The 13259-nt window shown below is 43.5% G+C and overlaps 1 protein-coding gene across 7 annotated transcripts in view; it reads left to right on the top strand.

The window, feature by feature from the left end:
* Positions 1-2296: 2296 nt before the first annotated feature.
* PLEKHM3 (pleckstrin homology domain containing M3) overlaps positions 2297-13259 on the top strand; it is a 174990-nt gene continuing 164027 nt past the window's right edge. For 3 of the 7 annotated variants that reach the window (XR_015553273.1, XR_015553274.1, XM_087435717.1), the window contains exon 1: positions 2298-2414. The gene's annotated coding sequence lies outside the window, so the exon portion shown is untranslated. Of the gene's footprint in view, positions 2415-3703; positions 3867-7834; positions 7892-11010; positions 11142-13259 lie in introns of those variants that run through there. The other 4 variants (XM_087435718.1, XM_087435719.1, XM_087435721.1 and 1 more) reach the window with 4 other exon arrangements.

Below are 13259 nucleotides of genomic sequence, written 5' to 3'. Positions count from 1 at the left end.
GGGTCATAGGGTATTGTATTTTTAATTCTTTGAGGAATTTCCATACCATTTTGCATAGAGGCTGCACCAGTTTGCATTCCCACCAGCTGTGTATGAGGGTTCCTGTTTCTCCACATCCTCTCCAACATTTGTTGTTTTTTTTCTTGGTGATTATAACCATTCTAATGGGTGTGAGGTGATATCTTAGTGTTGTTTTGATTTGCATTTCCCTGATGATTAGTGATATTGAACATCTTTTCCTGTGCCTATTGGCCATCTGTATATCTTCTTTGGAGAAGTTTCTGTTCATTTCCTCTGACCATTTTTTGATCGGGTTGTTTGTTTTTTTGTTGTTCAGTTGTGTGCGTTCTTTATATATTATGGAGATTAACCCCTTGTCAGATATATGTTTTGCAAATATTTTCTCCCAGTTGGTGGGTTGTCTGTTCATCTTGATTCTGGTTTCGTTTGTCTTGTAGAAGCTCTTTAATCTGATAAAGTCCCACTTGCTTATTTTTTTTTAGTTTCCCTAGTCTGGGTAGGCATGTCATCCGAAAAGATTCCTTTATGACCAATGTCAAATAGTGTGTTGCCTATATTTTCTTCTGAGTTTTATAGTTTCAGGTCTCACCTTCAGGTCTTTGATCCATTTTGAGTTAATTTTTGTGAGTGGTGATAGCAGATGGTCCACATTCATTCTTTTGCATGTGGCTCTCCAGTTTTCCCAACACCATTTATTGAAGAGATTTTAAAGGACATATTTTTTTAAAAATTCAGTCTTTAAAGATTTTCTTATTAATCTTTAAGGGGGATGGGGGAATCAGATTTTTCCATTCCTATCATGCTGCTTTTTCTCCTTTGGCAATTTTTTGCATCATTTCTTCATGCGTTCATTCAAACATATATACATTGGGCACTGTGCTGTGTGCCTTTTATGTGGTGGTGAGTGAAACTGAAATAGTTCCTGCCCTCAGGGAGTTTATAGGTGAGGCTAGGGTGGGGGTTGAGAAGCCAATAAAACAGGTAAATAAATAAATGTGTAATTATAAATTAAGAAAATGGCTAAGAAATATGCTATGATGGAGAATAAAGTGGGGAAATTTCAAGAAAGGTCTTCCAGCCAGACTACCGTATCCTCTTGTAAAGTGGCCAAAGTAACTGTGGGCAGGGTGGGATGGGGGTGTCTCACTAAGGAGTACCCTGGTGGCCCACCAGTGCTCACACACACACACACACACACACACACACACACTTTCTGTTTTGCTGGGAATCAGATTGAGGGTTGAAGACCTCCCCTCAAAACCATCCCCTTTCAAATTGCTGGCTACAAAATGAAAGGGCAGTGAAAACTGATTTTCATCCAGCTCCAAACCTGAAATGAGAAGCAATCTCTAGGTTCTGTTAAAAACAAGACAACGGGGGGGGGGGGGGGGGGGGCACCGGGTGGTATATCGGGGGCTCCACTTCAGTGGCCGGGGGTTCCTGGGTTCAGATCCCAGGTGCAGACCTACACCACTCATCAAGCCATGCTGTGGTGGTGACCTACATAGAAAATAAAGGCAGATGGGCACAGATGTTAGCTCAGGGCCAATCTTCCTCACCAAAAACAAAAACAAAACAAAGAAACCCAAGACAACAGGCCCCAAATGGAGTCACTTATGCTAAGCTCCAGGTCACCACACCCAGACTTAATTACAGTTTCGGTTCTCCCAGAAACGGAATCTTACACCAGTCTCAGGAATGTCCTGCTCAGCGCTGGTGAGGCCACCTGCCTGATGGACCCCTGCCGTCCCCTAAAGGAAGCGACCTTGCCACAAACCATCTGCTTTTTGCTAGAATAGCTTCCCTGTCCGTCCTTCCGCCTATGGAAGTCTTCCAGCCGGTACAGCTCCGGGAGCTCCTGTCCATGTGCCCGCCTCACGATCGTCAAATAAGCCCAGATCTTTAGGGCTCACTCAGCAGACCCGTTTTTTAACAGTTCTGATGGTCCACTTTCAGAAAGAGCTGGCATCTCTGGTCATTCTCTTGGACAGGGGCTGCTAAAAGCGGTCGGGTCCCCGGTGTGTTCCGATTGCCAACATGCATGGGGGCGTCGGGAGAACAGTGCGGAGACCCGCACGCGCCACTGTCCCCAAAGGTGTGAGGAACCGTGTGGTGCGCTGTGTGGTGTGGCATCAGCAGACGGCGCGCGCCGGCAGGGCGTCCGGGAAGGAGGACGCTCCTGCAGCCTGGAACCTGTGTGCCGGGCCTCGCTTCCTGGGCCGGGGAAGTATTTCAGAGCGGGACCGCGACGCGCTTGTCAATACAGGGGCGCAGCGGTCGGCAGCGGCGGCATCGTGAGGCGGCGGCATCGTCAGGCGGGCCCTCCCGGAGGCGGGAGGCCCCCGCCGGGAGCAGGCCGCAGGCCGTCAGGCGAGGGGAGAGGCGGCGGCCAGGTGAGCGTCTGCCAGCGCCCGGCGGGGGAGGGGAGGCGATGGGGCTGTGGTGACAGCGCTGTGGGGCCGGGAAGCTCCGGGGTCGCGGTGCTTCTGCCTCTTCCTGCTCTGGGTTGTTTGGTGCCGGAGACCGCCGTTCAGTGCGGCGGGTGACGGGTGAGGGAGGTGGCATGACGCGGCGTCTGCTCCTGTCATGAATTGTGTGTGAGGAGAGACGGGGTGTGAGGAGAGACCGGGGGTGAGGAGAGACCTGGGGTGCGAGGAGAGACGGGGGGTGAAGAGAGACCGGGTGAGAGGAGAGACCTGGGGTGAGAGGAGAGACGCGGGGTGAGGAGAGACCGGCGGTGAGGAGAGACCGGGTGAGAGGAGAGACCGGGTGAGAGGAGAGACGGGGGGTGAGGAGAGACCGGGGGTGAGGAGAGACCTGGGGTGAGAGGAGAGACGCCGGGTGAGGAGAGACGCGGGGTGAGGAGAGACCTGGGGTGAGAGGAGAGACCGGGTGAGAGGAGAGACCTGGGGTGAGAGGAGAGACCTGGGGTGAGAGGAGAGACCTGGGGTGAGGAGAGACCGGGGGTGAGGAGAGACCTGGGGTGAGAGGAGAGACCGGGTGAGAGGAGAGACCGGGTGAGAGGAGAGACCTGGGGTGAGAGGAGAGACGAGGTGAGAGGAGAGACGCGGGGTGAGGAGAGACCGGGGGGTGAGGAGAGACCTGGGGTGAGAGGAGAGACCTGGTGAGAGGAGAGACGCGGGGTGAGGAGAGACCTGGGGTGAGAGGAGAGACCGGGTGAGAGGAGAGACGCGGGGTGAGGAGAGACCTGGGGTGAGGAGAGACCTGGGGTGAGAGGAGAGACCGGGTGAGAGGAGAGACCTGGGGTGAGAGGAGAGACGAGGTGAGAGGAGAGACGCGGGGTGAGGAGAGACCGGGGGTGAGGAGAGACCTGGGGTGAGAGGAGAGACCTGGGGTGAGAGGAGAGACCGGGTGAGAGGAGAGACCTGGGGTGAGAGGAGTGACGGGGGGTGAGGAGAGACCTGGGGTGAGAGGAGAGACCTGGGGTGAGAGGAGAGACCGGGTGAGAGGAGAGACCTGGGGTGAGAGGAGTGACGGGGGGTGAGGAGAGACCTGGGGTGAGAGGAGAGACCGGGTGAGAGGAGAGACCTGGGGTGAGAGGAGAGACGCGGGGTGAGGAGAGACCGGGGTTGAGGAGAGACCGGGTGAGAGGAGAGCGCATCCTGTCTGTAGGGTTAGTTCTGGTCCTGGTCCTGGAACCGAACCTCACGTCGGGCGGGGCTCCCGAGACGCAGCGGTGGTCCTCAGTCGACCCGCTGGTTTTTCTGTTCAGTGAATGACGCTGTGAGAGATGGTGACGCCATGTGAGTGACGGTGACAGCGTGTGACGGACGGCAGGCGGGATTCGGGCTTCCGGGGGAGGATCACCCAGCTACTCAGTCACGGTGAGGGGATTTCAGACCCGCCTCCGACAAACAAGTCAGACGAAACAGGTCCAGACGCATGGCCTGCCAGGCAGGGCAGGTGTCAGTTTACCAAGTAAATCGAGATTGAGCCATGCTGCTGTCAACTGATTTGGAAATTGTTTTCCTCCTTTTCTTTTCTCCTCCTTGGAAAAGAGAAACACCTAGGTTTTTTTTTTTTTTCTTTAATATTTTAATTTCATTAGTCATAATGCATTGATTTGTATTCATTAATAAGGAATTTTTATTATTAAATACCACATGTAAGTGACAATTGGTGTATCTAAAAAACACAAGGCAATTTTTATTTCAGTAACTTCAAGAAAATGCCTTAACCAAAATTGGGCTAGAAGGTCAGTAGACTTGTGTCACCATGGTCACATAGCCTAACTTTTAGTCAGTAGAAGAATATTAGGTTAAATGGCACATGGAGAAGTGTTTTAAAATCATGTACATCAAGGAAATAATGTTCATGCCTGATGAGTTTGTCTTTACAGTGAATCTGTTCACAATGCAATGATTCATAGCAAGAACTATAAAGCCAGACTAGGTTGAATTCCTGCCTGGCCACTTCATATTGTGTGACCTTGGGCAGCTGACATGCTGTGTTTCTTAATCTGTAGGATGGGAATAATAACAATACTGATCTCATAGGGTTATTATGAGCATTAAATGAGTTAGTATTTTTAAAGTGCTTGGAACAATGCATGTAGTAACTGCTCTATACACGTTTGTTAATAAATGCGTAAAATAAAAACATACCATGTTGAAAGTAAAATGGAGGTTGCCAGGAGCTGAGAAGAGGGACAAAATGGAGAGTTGTTCAATGGGTATAGAATTTCAGTCTTGCAAGATGAAGAGATCTAGAGATTGGTTGTACAACAATGTGAATATACTTAACAGTACTGAACAGTACACTTAAAAATGGTTAAGATGGTAAATTTTATATAATGTGTTATTTTCCCAACATCAAAAATTTTTTAAAATACTAGTGTTAGCAAAGTTATGTATTCAAAATCATTATTAGCACACAACAGCCCCATCCACAGTTGCCTTTGCCATTGTGAAAGTACAGCTTCTGGTAGTCATCAGTAAGATTCATTTATTTAGTAAATTCACGCAATTAAGACATCATAAAGAGCACAAACAAATTAAAAGAAGCCCTGGGGCTGAGTGGTTCAAGTTCTGCATACTCCGCTTGGGTGGCCTGGGTTCCAGGGTTCGGATCCCGGGCGTGGACCTATTCCACTCACCAGCCATACTGTGGCAGTGTCCCACATACAGAAAAAGTGGAGGAAGATTGGCACAGATGTTAGCTCCAGGCTAATCTTCCTCAAGCAAAAAAAAAAAGAGGAGGATTGGCAATGGAGGTTAGCTCGGGGCAGATCTTCCTCAGCAAAAAAAAAATAAAAGAAAGAAAAAGAAACACCACCTAAGATTCTATGGCATTCCATGGCATGTACAATTCTAAAAATGTCCCTCCACCAAGATTGCATGCCTAATCCCTGGAACCCGTAAATATGATGAAATATCACTCCCTTGATTGTGTTATGTTATATGGCACAGATGAATTTAAAATAGGGAAATTTTCCGGGTGGTCTTAATCTAATCACAGGAGCCTATAAAAGTGGAGAGCTGTCCCTGGCTGGGGAAATCAGAGAGATTTGAAGCCTGAGAAGGACTGAACATGCTGTTGCTGTTTTGAAGATGGAGGGGACATTTGAGAAGGAACAGGGCAGCCTTGAGAAATGCAGGGGGCCTAGAGTTGCTGAGAGTAGCCCAGCATGGAAACTGGAACCTCTGACCTAGGGCCACAGGAAACTGGATTCCGCCAACAAATGGAATGAGCTTAGAACTAGATTCTTTACCAGAGCCTTTAGTTAAGAGCCCAGCCTGGCCAACACCTTGATTTCAGCTGTGTGAGAGAAACTCTGAGCAGAGAACTCAGCCAAGCCTACCCAGACTCTGACCTTCAGAATTGTGAAATAAGAAATGGGTGTTGTTTTTAGCTAGTAAGTTTGTGGAAATTTGTGGATATAGCAATAGAGAACTAACGCAGACTCCAACAGAAAAATGGGCCAAAGACAGGAACAGACTATCCATAGAAGAGAAAATTAAATGGCTAATGACATACGAAAATGCATTCTCTTTCCAGTCATCAAAGAAATGAAATTGAAACAACAGCAAGATACCATTTTTTCCAGCTCTCAAATTTACATAGATTTTAAAAAATTGCAATTTCCACATCAGTTAGTGTTGCAGTGGAGCACAGTCTCACATGCTGTGAGGTGTGCAAATGTTATAACCTTTCTGAAAAGCTCATTGGCTAAATATGTGAAAAGCCTCACTAATGTTCCTGCCCTTTGACCCAGTAATTCCACTTCTAGCAGTCTATCCAAAGGAACTTATGAGAAATTTTTTAAAAGTTAATGATCACAAATGCTTAATATGGCTTTGGTTAGAAAAGTCAGATATTGGCAATAGTCTAAATGCCTAACAACAGGGCAACAGTTTAAATGAATTATGGTATCATCAAAAGATACGGTATTATACAGACATTTAAAAGGATATTTATGAAGAATTTCAATGGTGTGGAAAAGTGTTTGCAATTATTGCTAAATGGGTGAAAAATAGGATAGAGAACTGTATCTACAGTGTGCTCTCAACTATGTTTAAAAAAACAGAAAGATCTACCTACCTAGGAAAGGGGCTGACAGGACCCAAATGAGGTGGTGCTTTTTCCCCTTGGAGGGTGAATAGGCATTTGCTTATTTTCCCTTTTATACTTTTCTGTATTTTTAAAATGTTGAACAGTGAACATGTATTAGTTGTTTATAATCACAATAGTCAGTAAACACTATTTTAAAAGTCTCTACATGTGAGGAATACAATGAATCTAAAACGTTGTCCAGTCAAATAATGGAGAAAATAAAAATCCATAAATAACTATGTGGCAGAAAGTGATTGTTTTAGAAAAACTATGAGATAGGAAATGATAAATATTGTTGGAAAGACTGAAAATAAAGTTGGATAATTTATTTCTCCATAGGGTAATCAGTGGAAGCTTTGTGGGGGAAGGATCACTGAATATCATACTGATGTAAAAGAAAAAGAAGGTGCAAGGTTGAATTTACATTAAAAGTCTTTAGTTTTCTCCCAGATTGATGGATTTTAGGCTTTGGGCTATAGACCTAGGTTAATTATACAAGTGGAAAACAAAGAACTATGATGGATACGTAACCATTTGCAAAAGAAAGACCCCTGCATGTTATGACTAGGAAAACCAAGCTGGACCTACGCTAGTAACATCTGCATTAAAAAAACATCCAAAGCTAATATTTATTGAATATTTATCAGAAATCTGATCTACTCTATTCCAGTTTAATCATGTGTGCAGCCTTCCCATAATACTTGAAGTCAAGTCCTACATTTACATATTTAAGAAGCAAGCAGGTAGATGGGTGCTATTTTACTTACTAATTTCAGAAGACCTGATTTTAGTAGAAACCTGGAAAAGGTTAGATCATTTGGGGAGATTTTTTAGGATTCTCCATCTCTAGACAGTTCCCAGGAGCACCAAACCATTGCTACTCCATTTTTCCACTGGCTCCCTTTCCTATTTTCACTTCACCCTATCCTCCCACACCTGTAGAAGAGTCAGAAAGTGTCTGTTGCCCCATTGGCTGATAGCCAAATGCTGATATTCTTCATGGGGAATGTTAACGCCTTAAAAGCAACTGTATGAAAGGATATCTAGCAAGGAATTTCTTTGTTATTTTTCCATTTTCTTTTAGAGTGGATTTTGTATTTGGTTCATAAGTAGTCTAGCTTGGAGCTCCTGTGCAAGCTAAATAATTCAGAGAAGTCAGTACTGAATGAGAGTGTTGGTAAAAATGACCACCAGTGTAATTCCATGCATTGTGTTTGCTCTATTTCATTGGCTGCTGTAGATATTACCAGACAGACAATAAGAAGTCCACATAATTTACCTTCATACTGACAATAAGGTAAGAACTTTATTTGGTCCACAAGTATAATTAATCGTGATGGCAACATGAATTATCAGCAAAATCCAAAATCAAATATAGAGGCCATTGCATTGAGATGTCAGGCGTGTTATTTTCATTAACGTTTTGTTTGTTTTTCATACACTCATTAGTTGTTAATTTGAGTTCTGTGTTTAAAGGTGGATTCCCTGATTATATGCCACATTTATGAGTATGGTAGAGATTTGTTTGTCCAGTTATCTTGATTAGTGTAACCAATTTATAATTCAGTATAAGCTAAAGCTGCTCTGCTCTGCATTATCCAGTTTACTTGTGGACATTTATCTAATTGGGAAATTGCTAAATATCTACTTCACCTGTAAATATGATTATAAATGCAGATTTTCAGTCACAGAACAGGGAGCATATATTATAGGTTAGAAAATGTCAGAAATGTAACCAGCAGTTTTTATACTCCAGGAAATTAGCTAAATGATCTCCTCCCATGTGTTCTTGATCCATATTTATTAGCACTTGAACTTTTCCAGAACAACTTCTCTTCTACCCTCAGGGATTCATTGATTCATTGATTGCACAAGTAAGAAGTGAGCACTTTTTTTGTGCCATGGCACATAGCTCTTGTACTTGAAGCCAGGAATATAGTCTTGAACAAAGTGGGCACATTTCTTGCCTTCATGAAGCTTATTCTAGTTGGGAAGACACACAAGTAAACAGGCGATTTTTACAGAGTGAAAAGCATTATAATTGAGGAAATCAGGGTGCTATGAGAACACTTAAAAGGGATGTCCAAAATGGGTGTGGGAGGCCAGGGAAGAAGTGATATCTCAGCAAAGACCTGAAGGCTGAATTAGAATAAGCCAAGTTGTGTGCCTGTGTGGTGGTGGTTGGGGTGTGGAGAGAAGTCCAGGAAAGTAAGGGGCCCTGAGCTCTTACAGGCAATATTAAGGAGTGTATGGTTTATCCAGAAGATAACAGGGCTTTAATTTTAGAAAGCCCACCCTGGCTGCAATGTGGTGAATGGATTCATGGAGGGCAAGACTGAAAAGAGGGAGCCTGGATGGTGGTGTCTGAACCAAGGCAGTAAAGAAGGAGAGAATGAATAAATTTGGCAGATCTTGTAGAGGTAGAGTTAATATGACTTGCTGGTTTGGAGTGATTGCAGGTGAGGAGCCAGAAGGGTCAAGGCTGATATTCATCTTTCTGGGGCGGATGATGATGTCCTTCACTAAATGGAGACTGCCAGGAGCAGGAGCAGGTTGAGGGGAAGATGAGGAGTTGGGTTTTCTGTATATTAGGAGTTAGGGCACATTCAAAAGGCAGTTGCATATGTGAGTCAGAGCTCGGGAGACCAATCTCTTCCTCATCCACCATGTGGATTGCAGCTGAAGCCACAGGGATGCAGATTACTCAGGCAGAAAAGGAACTGAATGCGAGGGTCATGGGGAAAATGGAGGAGCACCTGCCTTTATGATATGGGCATAGGAAAGTGAGTTCATGCAGGGGACTGAGAAAAGGAGAGGTACCAGAAGAGACTGTTCAGTGAATTCGTGAGAGCAAGGCAGAGTGGGGGTTCAACCGGCAAGTACTGCTGAGAGGTCAGATGTGCAGCAACAAGTCTCTTGGGTTTAGCAACAAGAATGTTGTTGGTGACATTTGCCTGTGCGGTTTCAGCTGAGGCAGAACCAGATTGCTTATTGGAGAGAATGAATGGGTGGTGAGAAGTGGAATCAGAAATCTGACTCACTCAGAAAGACTCAGAAAGAACAAATATCTTCAAAAAATGGGAAGAAAAAGGGAGAAGGGAGAAGAATCCTAGCTGTAGAGGCACTTGGGGGACAGGGAGGGATTTACTTGTTTATTCTTCTTTGAGAAGAGATACTCCTTTTGAATCATCCTGCATCTTGCAGTACTGAATCCGACCAGAAAAGCTGATGCACAGCAACTCATGCTGCCTTGCACAGTGCAGAAAGAACCCTTGAGTAAATTAAAACCTTATCTTAGTGCTTCCTGAACTGATTGCTGTTACCACTCAATCGACTAGTTGGTTGGTTGGTTTATAGTGGGAGGAGATCAAAGAGAATGTGGTGACCCTTTCCCTGGTATCATACAGACGACCCCTGTCGGCATCCTGTACCCTACTTTGGCGTTCACAAAGCACTCCATTATGTCATTCGATTTACGCTCCAAAACATCTTTTGAAGAAGGCAGGACAGGTGTCCTTATTTGACCTACGTGGAAGTAACTGGAACTTAGTTTCAAATGACTTGCCCAGAGTCACATCTGGTAGTAGTGCATGGAAGGTTCAAACTCAAGTCTTCTAACTCCAGATCTTGTGGTCCAACAGTAAATGCCCTTTACTGAAAGGTTATATATGATGTCTGTGTTTTCATTGTAGCGTGGTCATATGAAACCTGGGCATATCCTCTTTTAATACACTTAAGAAACAAGACTGAAGGTTGTGAGACAACTTTGTTATTTTGTTTGAACCTCATATACATTGATATTTGTCCTCTCACTCTCACCGAAAAAAGTTAAGTTGGTTTTAGAAGGAGGCAATTTATTTGGACATGACTTAGTTAAAATATGTTTTAATTATCTATAGTAACATCTAATTTGAAAATATTTCTTTTAATTCTTTTGGCAGAAATACTTATTTGCATGTTTTTTTAAGCAAACATTTTTTACAAGTGTTTCTATTTATTGACTAAATGAAAAATGGTGTCTTGGGGAAACTTTAGTAATAAAGTTTTGGGCAATTAGGACTATGTAAACATTTGCAAAAGCACTTGTTTGGCCTAAATGAAGTCACAGTTATTACACCCTTGCAGACATTCCAAGTGCTGTATCCAAGGTCACTAAGAGAATTGAGGTTGGCGATTTAGAGAGCAGCCTTTTATTCTGTTTGTTCAGGGACCTCTCATCCACATTCGCTTAGAGAACTTAAATGACACAGAAGTATTACTGAAGTGATTTTTTTTTTTTGTAAATTAAGTATAAACTTTTTCCCTGGGTGTAAAGATGATATTTAACCATTAACTTTCTGAGTTGTGGGATTAACAAACAGAAAGATTATAAATAACATTAGTTAAAGTTGCCAGCGTTTGATACTAAAATTCAAAGCACTATGTGTGTAAAATTTTAGCTGTATTATCTCAGGGTAATTAATTTGCTATTAATTGTCATACAGGACTGTGTGTGCATTTTCGAGTCTTGTTTCCACTCACTTACTGGCCATATTACTTTGGACAAGGTACTTCATTTCTTTAAATCTCAATTTCCTAATCTGTAAAGTGGTAATAATAATAGCAGTTCTCTGATAGGATTGTTGTGAGGATTTAACAACATAATGCAGATAAAGGGCTTAACATAATGACTGCCCTTTAGTAAGTGCTCAATAAATACTAGCTATGACTCTAATCTTGGTCTTAGCTTAGGAATTATAGGAACTATCTTTATTTTGTTTTTAAACATTTTATTAAATACGTCATTCCACATTTAACATGAGTCCATCCACATTGAAGGAGTCCTCTGGAGGACATTTTAAAAGAGTTTAGTATAGCATAGTCTCTGATGTGGGGCAACTATTTGAGTCCCAGCTGTGGTATGCCTGTCATCCTAATGTCAGATCAAAACAGTCAAAGACATGTAGACCGATCAGAGCTCAGGAATGTTTACACATTGCAGTATTGCTTTGTAAAAGTCCATTGCATTCTAATGATAGTTGTCCATAATAAAAGAAATTTAATCCCAGATGTGGGGATGAAAAGGTAGTTCCTACTGTTCTTCTCATTCATACTTTGTAAACTTTTCCTTTGTCGTGTATGATGGGCAGAGATTTTTCTGGCCTTCATGTTGTACATAGTAAAATAACAAAGGCTCAGCTTGTTATTTTGCCTTGCCTTGTCCTGATCTTTGAGGGTCAAAGACAGCGTTCTGTCTGCCTTTGCCAGCTGTGCCTGTTTCCTAACAGAATTGGGAGCAGAACTCCTAACAAGAGGCTGCTTGGTAGCCAAGGTCATTGTCACAGATTAAGTCCAAAGGGGAGGGAGGGCTCATGGAGGCAGCCCATTACCACGGAGTATGTCTGCCCTTTCAAATAAGAAGTGAGTCACCTTTTGCTTAGACCTTACCATGGGTCTGGTACGTGCTGGATGCCATTTAACAAAGACCCAGGCTCATATTTTAGCAGGTTCAAGTGTAGAGGAGAAAGAAAAAAATCTGTTAATTACTTCTCGTATACATTCACCCTAAATGCCCAAAGGAACCAGTTTTGTGAATATGTGTCAACCCATAAGCTTATTGTTGTTTTGAAGGTTAAAGTTGTAAGTATTCTCCCTTCTGCTAATCAGCTGCAGTGAACTAAGGAGTTAAAGTCAACAGGAAGTGAGGTCATTATTCATTTTCCATGACATCCCAGCCACCCAGCAAAAGCCTTCTGTTGGCCAGGGATGTTTCTATGGGTCAGAAAGACTTGAGCAGCCTGTGAGGAAGCCCTCTGCACTCATACCTTCCGTTTGTGCAGTTGTTAGTTTACTTTGAGCTCACTCTTTGGTGGGACCTTTGAAGCTGTTACTGTAGATTCCACATACTGTAGATGCCAGAAGCAGCATCATTTCTAGAGCAGGTATGATTGGTTTTGTTTGTGTTTGTTTCCCTTGTCTTTGGTTTCTTTCAACTGAAGTCATCTCTGTATACTTGTCATTATGTTGTTTAATTGTGTTCTGTCACTTAAGACCCTTTATTGTCCCTTGATTAGTAATGATTCCTTACTTATGTTCCTGTGACACATTTTGTATACTTCTGTTAAGGTACTTTTTACACTTGGTTTTGTGTTGTTTCCTCACTAGCTATTAAGCTCTTCGAGGGCAGGAGCTGTACTTTGTGTCTCTAACATCTAACATAGTGTTTGGGTACTTGTCTATCCTCTGTAAATGTTTGTTGGGTATAAATGGTTGTGTGGTTAGGAATCAGCTAGCTTCTAATAGGAGTAGTAATTGTTTCAGATTTTACGAAGAACTTTCACATACATTATCTGCATTTATGCTTCACAACTCTTTAAGGTAGATGGGGGCAGGCATTGGCAGGATTTCCATTTTGCAGATAAGGCAGGCCCAAAAGTCCTGAGTCAGCCTGACTTGCTGGAAGTCATTCAGCTTAGAAGGCAGTGCTGGGACATGAACCTTTCTGGTGTCAGAAGTTTGTGTTCTTCACATTGCCACACTTCTGTCCCGTTGAACAAACTCAGACCTGGGTGGCTCGTGGGTTGGACTCAACCTACTTACTCCTTGTTTATGGTCCTTCTAACGTCAGGGCCCCTGGGCGATTTAAGGTGATTTAAAAGGTAGTTGAACTTCGGTGGCCCACAGGA

This window comes from Ceratotherium simum, chromosome 9 (assembly GCF_057802395.1).
Source record: "Ceratotherium simum simum isolate JZ-2026a chromosome 9, ASM5780239v1, whole genome shotgun sequence".
NCBI classification, from domain to species: Eukaryota; Metazoa; Chordata; class Mammalia; order Perissodactyla; family Rhinocerotidae; genus Ceratotherium; species Ceratotherium simum.
Note: the sequence above shows the minus strand (reverse complement) of the source record. Positions and strands in the feature narration are given on the sequence as shown.